The sequence below is a fragment of the Pavona decussata genome, unplaced genomic scaffold (genome assembly GCF_977016875.1).
Source record: "Pavona decussata unplaced genomic scaffold, jaPavDecu1.1 SCAFFOLD_114, whole genome shotgun sequence".
In the NCBI taxonomy this organism is placed as follows: Eukaryota; Metazoa; Cnidaria; class Anthozoa; order Scleractinia; family Agariciidae; genus Pavona; species Pavona decussata.
Window position 1 is genome coordinate 3,825,787 of NW_028145528.1, and position 13,090 is coordinate 3,838,876.

General features: G+C 37.3%; 1 pseudogene across 1 annotated transcript; it reads left to right on the forward strand.

The window, feature by feature from the left end:
* Positions 1-8,684: 8,684 nt before the first annotated feature.
* Positions 8,685-11,694, forward strand: LOC146470288 (von Willebrand factor A domain-containing protein 1-like; annotated as a pseudogene). The gene is made up of 3 exons (XR_014867077.1): positions 8,685-8,869; positions 9,746-10,144; positions 11,256-11,694. The product of XR_014867077.1 is annotated as a von Willebrand factor A domain-containing protein 1-like (transcript).
* Positions 11,695-13,090: the final 1,396 nt, after the last annotated feature.

A 13,090-nucleotide genomic window follows, 5' to 3' on the forward strand; every position in this document is an offset into this window, starting at 1 on the left:
GCTGCCAGCAAGTTAGGTCGCAGAAATGATAAAACTTGGCAAAGACGCTGTTCCCTTCTTGTATCTTGATTCTTGTCAGTTCTTCCAAACATTCGAAATAGGCCGTCAGAAGTTGGCGTTCTTCTCTCTTTCAATTTTCATCAGGCTTAAAATATTCCACCACATTTATTCCAATGACGAAACACTAACGAAGTCGAAGGACGCTGCGAAAGACTGCCGCTGCTTAGAGGGAAAAACTTGACAAAATCGAACGCATGAAACAAGGACCATCTGGAAATATGACTGACAATAGCGGTTTCGAAGCATTTGTTAATTGCGTTTAGCTTAGAACTTGCTAATCTTTTCAATACGGCCGCAGCATGTATACCACGTTATCGCAGCACAAGCTCGGAAAGATCCACCTGCACCTACAATACGAGGACAAGGAATACGAAAGTGAGTAAGGCACCGTTCGACCAAGGTACCCGTACCTGTTTCTCGAGCACGGACCCGAGCAAAAATCTGGGCAACGTTCTCAGAAGCAGGCACTACCTTTAAGCACTGGTCTGAACAGAATTTTGTCAGTTCCCACGCTTTTCCCTCATACCTCCCTACGATATAGTGAAAAAAATCGCGGCGCTAAATTGACGGAACGAGAACACGATTGCTCTTTGGGCAACAAGGAGTCTGAACAACCGACATCCTTCTCAACCGACATCCCTTTACAGGCACATATTTTGAACAACGCTTAAGGTTACTGCTGTACCTGTTTAACAGGTATTTCTCAGTATTGCTGGTAATATTCGGAGAAATTTGTAATCGTTCAGCTTGCTTTTCAAATAAACGTGAGTAAAATATTTCCATAATGATAACGGTTGCTCCTGTCTCCTGTCCACAATCTCATTAGCATATGGAATAAAATCATCCTCTGATTTCCACGTCAGGGCCAAACTTTCAGAAGGATGCATATGTCTTTGATTGATAGATTTCAAAGAATCTTTTGATTGATTAATCAAGAAAACTTCCTCCTTAAATGTTTTGTTTATCATGGAATAAAGAAAAAAAAAATATCCTCCTTAATTCTCTGATATTTTAAAGAGCAAACACAAACTTATCGATTTCATTCGTTTATTTTTTTACTTCGGCAGCTTTTGTAACGAGACAATTGCAAGAAACTGACCTGTTAATAATACATTACTTCCCTTTGTGATTGCTTGTCACCCTACTGAAGAAATTGTGCTGTGACCGGCCATCCTTCTAAATACCAAGACAGTCAAGTTTACAGGGTAGCATCGATGCAAGAAAAAAAGAAACAGTCGTAAAAAGTTGATGGATTTACTTTGTTTGTTTGTTCAACCAAACATAGTCGAAAACTAATTTTTTTCGTTTTACTAAATTTCCATCGAGATTTTGGGGAGTAGGGATGACTAGTGTTGGAAGCACTCCCCTCACACCAGTGTGACTCCTTTTCCACCCTCAGCCTAGTCGTTATGTGGGCCTATTTTTTTTCTGGCTTTTAAAATAAATAAATATTTCTTGGCCCGAATTTTTTCTCCAGGTTGGCCGACTGATTTTGAGATGGATAGGTTGACTAGAAATAACTATATATGGGGTAAAGAGGTTTATATCGGACAGGGTGTGAGGACGAGTAGGTGAGGTATGCGTGAGGGCCGGGTGCCTTGTAGTGGATGGCTGTTGCAAAACCTTGGTAAGTCGCATGGTTTCAGGTAGACATAAGAAACAACGGTTAATTGAATGTCAAAGGTGGCCCAACTAAACTTGGAGCTAGAATGGAAGTTTTTGCTACAGGAACGGCTACGTACGATCGATGTATCGCTTGTAGAGGTCAGGTTTTGTTCTTGGGTATGGTGGAAACTTTGCTCCTCGATGTAACCCGCAATCGAACAGATAACACTGTCTAAAAGTGTGAGTACTAGTTCGGCAAGTCGTACCAAAGTGTAAGTAGTGGATCTAACACAGCCTTGTTTAAAAAGTGCTGCACAGTTCCAAAATCATCGATGTGAGGTGTTATTGTGACGATTTACCGTTCATTGAGAATACAAAGAGATTAGAGCTAGAGCACATTTATGGAACTCGGATTTAACACTACGACGCTCTATATAAAGTATTTGAAATTAAGCAATCAGCTTCCATCTTTCTATAAAAACTTAATAATCTACTGGCAGGATTTCCGGAACGTGGACGCCCCACTATCTAAATGGGTGGTGCTCAATCAAATCATTTGGAACAACAAATTTATCAAAATAAATAAGATGTCAGTGTTCATCCGGAGCTGGCACTGTGCCGGCATTCAGCATCTCTCTTCATTATTTGATGAATCTGAAAACAACTTCCTCACTTTCAACAATTTCAAGCGCAAATTCAATGTATAAAATGTAACTTTTTACAGTACTACGGACTTTTGTCTGCAATACCTCACCAGTGGAAAGATCCCTTAAACATTTTAGATCCAGAAGAGACTGTTACACACCAATTAGTCATTGAGAAGTTGACCCGTAAAACGATTTATAACTCGTTATTAAGTCTTAAAAATCTTCCGCCCCCCACAGCTGACAAAAGGTTAACAGAGTGCGGTTACGACCTTAATCAGCGTCGCATAATTTACTCTCTGCCGTTTCGCGCTACGAAAGAAATCAAATTAGCGATTTTTCAGTACTAGATTATCCACAATAAACTTTGCACCAATAGCCTATTGAACAAAATGAAGAAGACTAACTCGGCTGAGTGTCCCTTTTGTATTAATACCGATCAAACAAATTTGCATTTGTTCCTCAGCTGCCCCCAGGCCCAAGCCTTCTGGTCTGAATTTTTGGTTTGGTACAACTACCGTTGTAAGACGACAGCTACCCTAACAAAAAGCAATATTATATATGGTCTGGTAGACAATTTCACTTCGTGTTTAACCCTCAACCATCTCGTTCTTCTTGGAAAATATTTTTTTGTAAAAATGTGCAACTAATGAAGCTAGACATCATTTCGCGGACTTCGTAGACTTGGGGCAGGAAACAATTGATCCGGAGAGATATATAGCAGTACAAGCCAAGAAATCTAGTGCGTTCTTAAAAAAATGGCAATTTTTCCTTTAATGCTACATAGCCACGTTTAAGTATCGTGTCGCGTTACCTCTTCTTCTTTCTACGGTTAGCCTTACACTGCTGAATATCTTGTTTCTATAAGCAGTATAACTGACTTTTGTTTTTTATGCTCGTTATTTCTCTCTTTCACCAAAGATAAGCAGAATTAAATTATATGAAATTAGACAAAAAGGCTATTAAAAGAAGTCTTAAAAGTAAAAATGTATATTAAGACTCATCTGGAATTATCCATACTAATATAATTTAAAATAATTCTTTGGATATTTCAGATTATACATTTGTTTATTAATTATAATGAACAGAAGTAATGAACATGTAAAAGTTTAATTGGCTTAATGCGCCGTACTGTAACCGTAAGCAGTCCAGGTGTAGAGTTGTGAACTGTTGTAAATGTAACAGTAATGTAATTAGTGTTAGTACTTGTAACATTATAACATAACAGAATAATAAAAAATAAATTAATTAATTAATTAAAAGAAAAAAAAAAGAATACAAATTAGAGCGATCAGAGCTAGAGCACATTTATGGAACTCGGATTTAACACTGAGCATTGGGACGCCTTCTCCCAGAAACTCAGGTTCGTGTTATTTTTTCCAAGAAAAATATAAAATTTTAAGACAATTTCAGGCCTAGATTAAAGTGGCCATATTACTTCGCCACTTCTGCTCACCCGAGTTTGCTGTGTTAGGGTATCTATGAAGTCAATATAAGCTGATTGGAATATCCGGATAAGTCAGTTGCTGCGTGCAAGATTGTTAAAAAAAAGTGGGGGTCAACTTAAGCTCTAATATTGTAAAACATTTTTCAGTTACATCGAATTCTGTAATAACATTGCTATCAAATGTTAGCTGCAAGTTTTCCCAAAGTTTTATAGCCATCACATTTATCTTAAAAACGTTCACTAGGATGAAGGGAAAATCGTCAATATCTCTTCTGATCTCTGAATTGGGTACGTTTGGTTTAAAAATCATACCGATCTAAGTCCTCTATACCTGCCAACTCTCACGCATTATGCGTGGGTCTCACGCCTGCGGACATAAGACATCGATCTCACGCAACAAGGACATTTTCTCTCGCCTGACTACACAAATAGAGACGAAAAAAATAACATCAATTTCATTTCAGATTTGTTATGTATTATTTCTGTACTCTTTATAACAATTGCAAAAGCTTTCAAATGTCTAAAATCCATTTGTGAATCGTTAGTGTTCAAAGGTCGTCGAAATATCTTCGGACATTTTCTGCAACGTTCGGAAGTCTTCGGAAAATCGTCGAAAATCTTCGGAAGTGGCTCGGACGTTTTCGGAAATCCCGGTCATGACGAGACAAAAATCTCACGCGTTTGAGAAGTTGGCAGAGTTGGCAGGTATAGTCTTCAACTACACACCAAACGTACGTTTCAACTTGATGTTCCTTCCCAGTTGAAGCACGTTGTAAGTTGAAATATGTATGTATTTGGTTTAAAAATACTCAGTCTTCAACTACACACCAAACGTACCAAATGTTCCTTCCCAGTTGAAGCACGTTCTTAACCTCAAATAAGGTAATGTATGTGGTTATCGTGTGCGTCAAAATCTAAACTATCTTGAGTCTTTGAATTCAAGAAATGAAAATAAATATAATAAATATTGATCAATCGATAGATGGATGGATGAATGTACATGTATAGACTTGAAAAGAGGTGAAGACAGACAGACAAACAGATGGAGAGACGGATATAGGTATAAATGTTTCTTCCCAGTTGGACCCAGCTGAAACACGTTATCACTAGAAACAAGATATCGTAACTAATTATATCTTATCTAAAGATATCGAAAGTAATTTAGGAGTCTTCGATTGAACAGAGGTGAAGACAGACAGACAAGCAGATAGAAAGACGGATATAGATATAAAAGTTCCTAACTAGTTGAAACACGTTCTCGCTGGAAAAAAAATATCGTAACTTATTCTCTGTGGCCAAAATTGAAATATAGGAAGCTACTTTTTCTATAAAAATGCCTTGCCAAGCTAACGATTTTTATCAAAAAGTAAAGCATAAAGTGCAACTGGAGGTGTCTGAGTTCTCAGTAACACTATTTTATGCTCGCGAGTCGAGAGCAAACCCGTATTTCTGGCAGTATAAAACTCATCACTCACAAAGTAGGTCATTTGATATTGGTGACCCTTACATGACAGTACAGCGGGTTTGTCTGAGTCGTGATACATATTTACTTGCACATTTCACGTCCTAGTTGTACAGTGCACGTGACAGTAAAGAAATGTACCAAAATGTGCATTGCACGTGCAGAGTTGTTGTTTTGTTACGATACCTATTGCTTTTTGACGTTGTCGTTGCCATCCCCGTCACGTTTCTAAAACTCCCTTTTAACAACGACTGCCCGGACGCAAGATTCCTTTAATATTGTTTCTATTATGTCTCCAACTGCAGATTCTCTGGCATTTTCGTTTTCCTTCAATCCGACATAAATTAAATGGAACTAAATAGCCGTGATAATGAAAACGAAAAGGAAGTCAATACATGATTATTCATCTTCGGAAATTTTAGCTATTGAGTGCTTTGAACTATCTTGTAATTAATATTTATGACCTTACTTCTTGATCTCGTAAGTATACGAAGGAAAATTCTGCTGGCTAAATTTCGCGTCTGAGTGGTCATTTTGACCTCCAGAATGATCACTTCCTGCGGTTGCCGTCGCGCAGCAAGCAAAGAGAACAAACAGAACGGGATAAAGCATTTTCGAACTTATTTTGCCGTGCCTTAATCGACCCAAACCCCCACGAATTATATATCAAAATGCGACAAATTTATTTATCTATTTGAATTTGGAGGTACATTTATTATTCCAAGCATTCTCCGTCAAGAAACCCCAGTTTCCCCCTGTCCAGTGGCCAGCCCCAACTCGTCACTCTTTCAAACATTTACATCAAACTCGCCGCAAGAAAATGCAATAATACGATGCATGTGATCATGTGTGATGTATAAAATTATTCAGGATAATTTTATTTCTGTAGCTCAAAAAATGCTTCTAAGATACAAGTTTAGATCTACGGGATACGTCTGACTTGTAATATTAGACTAATATTGTAATAGGAAACACAATTTGCTACATTAGGACAAATCCGGCCCTTTCTATCATCTTTTATCGTTTTACAAACCCTACAACAACCACAAAAGTTTTTACGAGCATCCCATCCGGTTTATCAGCCAAGCAAAACTACTAAAACAAGGGCTATCTGGGACTCGTGAACTGGTTTTTAGATATGCACATTCGTCATTCGCCCACCAAGCAGGACAGTCAAATATTTTAGTGTAGCCTTGAGTCCTCTGAGCCAAACAGAAACTCGAGTTATCACAGGTACTTACATTTACTCCGCATAGCTTAACCGTCACGTCACTTTGATGTAACAACAAAAAGACTTTATTGCAACACATCTGGGGCTAAGATTTTTTCTGTGGCCTGTTATGGTCGATTCTTTACATCTCCCTTTATTTCCTTTATAATACTAATATCATGCAGTGACACTAGATTTTACACAAAAATTCTTCCACCGGCATGTAGCTGGCTAATCGGGGCGGGGAAAGAAGAAAAAGAAATTGCAAATAAATAAAATTGTAACTAAATTACAACTCTAGCTGAAAAAAGTAACAAGTTAAAGATATATTAAAGATTTATATATGGAAGGATGTAAAAATGAGATATACCTGACATCGTAGAGGCTGGTAAATTTAAGGAGAAAAAGAAAGACAAAAAATACAGAACTATATTTATTACATAACATTGATAATTTGAGTGATCTCAAGATAGTCATAATTTTTTTATGAGGATTTCCATAAGTCTTGATGCAACGGAAAATCCATGCAATAAAAGCAACCCGAAGCCCTGGAAGACCGCAAGCGTCACACAAACTTGCGACAAGCAGTCGGCATAGTGTTGCTGAGGTCATGACAAACATGAACTCATGGTGTGAACAGAAGTGGAGGAGGCTGTCACGAAGTCATTAAGAGACGGAAATGGGGTTGATTACTAGGTCAGGAATATGAAGGTAAACACCACCTGAACCAGTGTTCATCAGGGAAAAGGGAAGGAAGAAAAAGAGCATCAAAAAAAGTGGAGATTAAGTAAACAACACGCTTCATGGAGTTTAATGGAAATATATTATAGTGAAGTGGAGTCACTGGGATGAAGGAATAATCGTCTAATTTTTTTTTCTGTTTATAGATATTAAAGTTCCTTTCCAGTTGAAACGCGTTCTTACTGGAAACAAGATATCGAAACTAATTGCTGAGTCTTAAACTACACACCAAACGTACATTTAAACTGGATGTTCCTTTCAAGTTGAAGCATATTGTATCTTGAAATAAGACACTAAAAACTAGTTATCATGCTCGCCAAAATCTAAACTATATTTCGTTGACTTCGAGAGAGAAAAAATAATGCAAGATCGATCGAGCCATCGATAGATAGATGGATCGATGAATGTACATCTATAGACAGGAACAGAGGTGAAGACAGACAGACAAACAGATAGAGAAACGGATATAGATATAAATGTTCCTTTCCAATTGAAACACGTTTTTGCTGGAAACGAGATATCGAAACTAATTGCCGTGTCTTCAACTGAACATCAAATGACGTTTTAACTCGATGTTCCTTTCCAGTTGAATCACGTTGTTACTTGAAATAAGACACTGTTAAAAACTAGTTATCATTTGCGTCAAAATCAAACCATATTTCGTTGATTTCGAGAAATGAAAGTAAAAATTAATCGCGATCGATCGAACCATCGATAGATAGATACTGATAGATAGATAGATAGATAGATAGATAGATAGATAGATAGATAGATAGATAGATAGAAATAACGAGATAGATAGATAGATAGATAGATAAATAGATAGATAGATAGATAGATAGATAGATAGATAGATAGATAGATAGATAGATAGATAGATAGATAGATAGATAGATAGATAGATAGATAGATAGATAGATAGATAGATCGATGGATGGATGGATGTTCATGTATAGACAGGAAGAGAGTTGGGGAGAGACAGACGAGAGAGACGGATATTAATATAAATGTTCCTTTCCAGTTGAAACACGTTCTTAGTGGAAACAAGATATCGAGACTAATTGCTGTATTTGACTACACACAAAACGTACGTTTCAACTAAATGTTCCTTCCCAAATGAAGCACGTTTTAACTTGAAATAGGACACTGAAAACAAGTAATCATGTGCATCAAAATCTAAACTATATTTCGTTGATTTCAAGAAATGAAAGCAAAGTAAATGCAAGATAGATAGAGAGACAGACAGACAGACAGACAGACAGACAGACGGGTGGATGGATGGATGGATGGATGGATGGATAAATGTATATGGATGCAAGGGAGACATGAACCAGGAACAGTGGTGAAGACAGTTAGACAGACAAACAAACGGATAGAGAGACGGATATAGATATAAATGTTCTTTCCCATGCAGTTGAAACACGTTCTTGCTGGAGACAAGATATTGAAACTAATTAACTGTGAAAAAATAGAAGCAATACAGGAAGTTAGTTTTTGCTATAAAATGCCTGGCCCAGTTGACGATTTTCATCAAAAAGCAAAGCGTAAAGTGCAATTAGAGGCGTGAAAAATGTCAAGACCTTGTGCTCGTCTTCTAGTCTTGGTGTCCGTGATTTTGCTCCAAAGCGGACAGAGCGCAGCCATCTTCTGGCGGCAACCAATCACTCTACCACCAGATTCGAATGATCCGTACTACGAGAGTAAGTTGAATTGATATATGAATATTTTTAAACTTCTGTAAAAATACATTATTTTACCCTTTAAAAGTGTTTGACATCAAGGTCGTAGCTAATCGTGACAAACAAAAGACTCAGTCCTATCAATTGGAAACGCCTTTGGAAATAAGCAAAAGTTTCATTTTGTCTTTCGAAAGTTCCATTACCGATTTTAATTTATCCCTGACAAAAAAATAGATAACGAGATTGCCCAATCCTCGATTATTTCAAGGCGCAAACTTACTATGCGAAACTGAAAACGATGAATACTTTTTAAACGAAAACAGAGGAAATAGAAAATGAATTTTATTCGCGGATTAAGGTGCGACGTCAATTTCCAGTTTAAATATTTTCTGTGCTTTTAAGTCCCATTTCATGGCTGTCTAGCACGTCGACGGCTTAGTAAAACGAAACTGTTCTGACGGCAAAAATGTTTTGGAAGAGATTTGTAGGCATTCAGTGGGCATCAGTTGAAGTTGCTATACTGTTTTTAATGTTACGAAATTTCTCAGGAAAACAACATTACAAAAATTAGTTTTACAACTTACTCTGTAAAAATAGACGTTACCAAAAATATATGGCGCTCGGTTTTGTGTGGAAAAAATATTTTTGAAAAGTTTTGTATGTTGATTATTCATTTAACATTATAAGGCTTCGGTGGACGTCATGCAGTTGTAGTTGCAATACTGTTTGAAATGCTACGTTTTCTAAAATATTCCTGGTACGAACACTGATTGAGTTAAAATAGACGTTACCAATATATGACGCCCAATTTTGCGGCTCTGGCGGCCCTGAAATCTTGAAATCCTGAAATTTCATTCTTTTCCACTTAAAGTCATTCTTCTTGATTTCCTTTTGCAGCCTTCCAAAATGTTTCTTCTCCCGAAGTCACTGCAAGTAAGCTGATGACCAACTTCCTGCACATTCAACCCAAACGTCTTGCGGATCGCGTCAGGAGACAGCAACCTCTCTACATCGAAGACATTGTAATTGTCATGGACGGCTCCGGCTCAATTCCAAGTTGTGAATTTGGCAAAGGAAAGAAAGCTCTTCATCACATGATGGGGTTAGCGAATAACGGCAGAAGCGACGCCAAGTAGGCTGCGGTTACCTTTGCCTCATCAGCCACCGTCAACTTCAAGTTTTTGCCATACTCTTTAGCGGCAGAGAAGATTAAACAGATTCCTTATCCAGGTGGTAGCACCAACACTCAGGCTGCACTGACAGAGGCGAAGAGATTGTTTGATGATTCTTCCTCAGGTATGCGTTAAAATAAAAAAAAAAATAGGTTACAGTACAGACGACAAGTGTACGTTTTGCAAATTGGAGCGAGAAACATTGTATCATTTGTTGTCCAGAGAGCCCTCACTAAAAAAAAAACTGGTTTTCATTTACTAGGCAGAGAAAAAAAATCCACTTTCACTGCAAGATGTTGTTGTTGGTATTTTAAGAACTTCATGCCCCTTGCTCAATCATCATCTCCTCGTTGCAAGGCTTTACATTTGGGATTGCTGGAGGAACCAGATTCTTTAAAACATTACTGGGTTTAAATTTAAGGTTCGACTCATTCACAAAGTCGAACTTTACATAGCGCGCTATGGTGATAAACAACAAAAAAAGATATTTTAAGAAATAGATGGGCAGGCTTTCAGGATGTTTTGCGACAAGAGCAATAACATTGTCTTCTCTTGTTTTTATTACTTTTTGAACCTTTTTATTGTTCATTGTAATTTGTAATTTAATTATTGGGGATTAAAAAAGGTATTGAAAGTGCTGTTAGTGTGAGCATTGTAAGTATGGTATTGTATGCATTTGAGTATATTAAGTACTTTCGGTATTGTAAGTAGTTATTTCTAAGTAGTATCTAGTATTGTAAATATTTACTCTGTGTCCTGAAAGGCAAATGAAAAGAAAAAAAGGTCTGTGTTAAGATCAGTGGATGCTGTTTACAAAAGAAATGCGAAAAAAAATGAAGAGCCAAAAATAGCTGAGAGTGAACGAAAAGAAAAATCTTAATTATGAAGTAGCATTACATTGTAAATGTGGTTGCTGGTTGAGACTGAAAGCGAACTTTTATCGACCCAAAAAGCAAACTAAAGGAGTATTGATCGAACTAATTTACAAAGCATTTTATTGAAAGGATCATAAAACACGTGATAGTAAATTCGAGGTAAACTTTACCCTTTGGTTATTTTTGCAACCCTTGTGCTGTCGAGAAAACATTTTGACCAAAAAACCTGTCCTGCTTTTACAATAGCTATTTGTTGCCTTGTTTTCGTTTGAGGTTAGAAGGGAAATTTAGAATGTATTGTTTTTCTCCATCGTTTTTCACAGCTTAATTTCAGTATGTTCTGTGGCTATTCTTTCAAAGGTCGCCGTATTCTTGGAAGGAAGCTTGTGTTTCTTGTCACTGATGGTCAGTCAAACAGCAAGGAATGGACCATTACCACGGCAAAAGCACTGAAAGACAGTGGGGTGACGATTTTCGTGGTTGGTGTTGGGACGTACATCAATGGCATTGACGAGATGGTGAAAGTGGCTTCATATCCACCGCAGCAGTTCCTGTTCCGAGTCAAAACTCTCCAACAATTTTGGAAAGTTATTCAGTTGGTGATAAAGGAAGTTGAGCCAGGAAAGTACACAATCCTCCGGGGGCAATATGATCCCCCTTGCCGACGATGGTTTTAAACTTAAAACAAATTGAAGCAAGAAATAAAAGAGGGTTCTCTTTTTCATTTATCTTAAATTTCAACTACTTTCAGTCAGAATAAAACGGTGCTGATTTCCTCATTTACTTTATAGCTTTTAACTTTGTGAAGAAATATTTGCGAATGCTTTGCTGGCACACGATATTCAAAACCAATTTTGATTCCCGCAATGTCAGAAATAATTGTTGCGTGTGATCTTTTTCCGGAGAAAGGGAAATCTAGCGCAAACGTATTTCTTGAGAACACCTTTCGTATTTGCATCTTTTAGTATCAAAGTCTCTGCTCAGACTTTTGTATTTCGATCGACGCACAGTGCTTTTAGTTTTTAAGCCAAGCCATGGTTTCTTTATTTGAGATAATCACGATTTCGAACATAACATCTTTCGATTGTTTTCGGCTCATCTGGATTATGAGTTACTCCTGAAAGCATGAGTGTCTGGTTTTCTTTGCTTTTAAGTTTTATTAGTGATTCTATTTCCAGAATATTGTAAGCGCATAATTTTATTGTAAGTTGCACTGAAAAGACCTTGATTGCAAATAAATTACATTGGCTTTATTTACCGTTTTTTCACTTCATTTAGTTATTTAAATTTTTTCTGTACAGTAGTGAATGATCTTGAGGGTTTATTTTTCCGGTTTTAACTTGTTAAACCGGAATAACTGACAATCAGCTCTATTGGTTTTGTAATTAATCGTTTCAAAATAGGAAAGGCATTCCCATTTTATTTCAAGATGGAACTGATTTACAAGATTTTTTGGCTATCCAAATAGACATGAGTAAAACATTTGCAACGAAGTGAAAATAATTGTCCCTGACTCCAGTCCATAATGTCATTAAAAATTATTTGGGGCCTTTTGAGTGCTTGAAAAAAAAAAGAGAGAGAGAGAGAGACTTTGTCTTCGACATGTACGAGAATTCCAACGGGGACCCTCAGCATGCTTCCAGCTTCAAACTCAAAGACCACGCCACTGCGCCACAAATGCTCAACTTCCTACAAAGTGATTAATTTTTGTATTTATTAGTTGTTTAGGGTGCCTTACTATCGCAACGATTTTAACAGCCAAATGACTTCCAAAGAAGAAAATGCGAATTATAAATAAGTAAAAATAAAAATAAAATAAATGGGAATTTCAGTGGAATCCACGGGGTGGCTCTTCTCTCCACTGTTTCCAGGTCGAATTGGAATTTGGAAATGTTGGTTTTTGTGGAGGGAGGAAAACCGGAGTACCCGGAGAAAAACCCTCGGATCAGGGACGAGAACCAACAACAAACTCAAATTATAAGCACGGAACACCCTCAGACGTTTCCCCATCGTATTTTCTGTTTCAATTTTGCGCAAAAACGCTTGGTGCAATTCTCGCCAAAATGCGAGAAGGTGGATCAAAGTAAACTTGGAACTATAATGAGGTTCTTGTTACAGGAACGGCTACGATCGAGTGTATCGCTTGTAGAGGTCAGGGTTTGTTCTTGTGTGCATGGGTATAGATGGAAACTTTG